Source organism: Crocuta crocuta, unplaced genomic scaffold (assembly GCF_008692635.1).
Source record: "Crocuta crocuta isolate KB4526 unplaced genomic scaffold, BGI_CrCroc_1.0 scaffold301, whole genome shotgun sequence".
NCBI classification, from domain to species: Eukaryota; Metazoa; Chordata; class Mammalia; order Carnivora; family Hyaenidae; genus Crocuta; species Crocuta crocuta.
In genome coordinates, this window is record NW_027527544.1 from 1,145,938 (window position 1) to 1,147,180 (window position 1,243).

Here is a 1,243-nt window from a genome sequence, read left to right on the forward strand (position 1 = left end):
TTTTTTTTTTTTTCCATTTTACAAATAGGAAGACTGAGGTATAGGTTAAAAACTTACCCCAAATCAAATGGTGACTTTGGCAGAGACTTCTAGTCACCACTCATTGTCCTTTCTCACCACATCCTTTAGTGACAGACTCTAGTTTTATTCCTGCTGGGGATGCTTCCAGTGATGAGTCTCTGTTAGCCAGCATCTCTGGCACTGGGGTGTGATCCTATGACTGAGATAATTGTTGTGTAGGACTTCTAGGAAGCCTGTGGAAAGAGAGTTGACTTGGCTGGGAGGAAGGCCCTTCTATACTTTGTTTCCTCCAGCTACTAGCCTGGAATGCAGGTATGATGGCTAGAGACCTCTTGGACGATGGAGTGACTGCTCGGATGAATGCCAGCTGTGAGGTTGTTAGAAAGGTAGAAGAAGACATCGGCCTGTGATGGCAACATGGAGCCATTGTGCTGCTCCATTCCAGAGATCCTTGCCTGAACGTGTTGGTGTTCTCTTAGCAGAGAAAAAGAGTAGGAATGACTACTGGGTAGGCAGTGGGCTGTGTTTACACACCGTGTGCCAAGTGCCTAATATTTGAACTGTGATAGATACATGTGTTTTGAATTCCATGTCTGCTGTTTATTAGGTGTGTGTATTAGCTACATCTTGTGCCTCGCTGTACATCCTTTCCGCCTGCCTTTTAGTCAAGCCATTGGTTCAATAACCACGTTTCATGTGGGAGTAACCAGAGAGTACCTTGCCTTAGCCTCACTTTCTACCCCAGAACTTCTTTGCTATTTTGACACCGAGGCCTGTTGGAACCCCCTGGCACCCAAGTATGTGTATTATGGGATGCAAGGGAGTTAAAGACCCAAAGAGTCAATATTTTACCAGTCTGGGATGGGAGCCAGGAGTAAATCTTCCCTTCTTCCATTCAGATATTTCTGAACTGCATTTTAGTATTCGCTTGTAAGAGGTTCTCAAAGGGTCTAAGCAGGGTTAAGCCCCAGTTGTCTACAGTTGTGGCCAACTCAAAAATATACTCCTGGATTTATTTTTCTCTTTCCTGTTTCCTTCCCCCACTTACCTACCTCTGTTCTCTGGAATCACTTTCCAGAATAAACTACCTGCATTCAAATCCTTGTCTCAGGCTTTGAATTCCAGGGAGAACTCAGGGTAAGACATTGTATTATCTTCAATTAAGCTCTGCTGATAAAACGTTGGCACTTGCTGACACTTTTATGCCCCTTGTATGATGAAG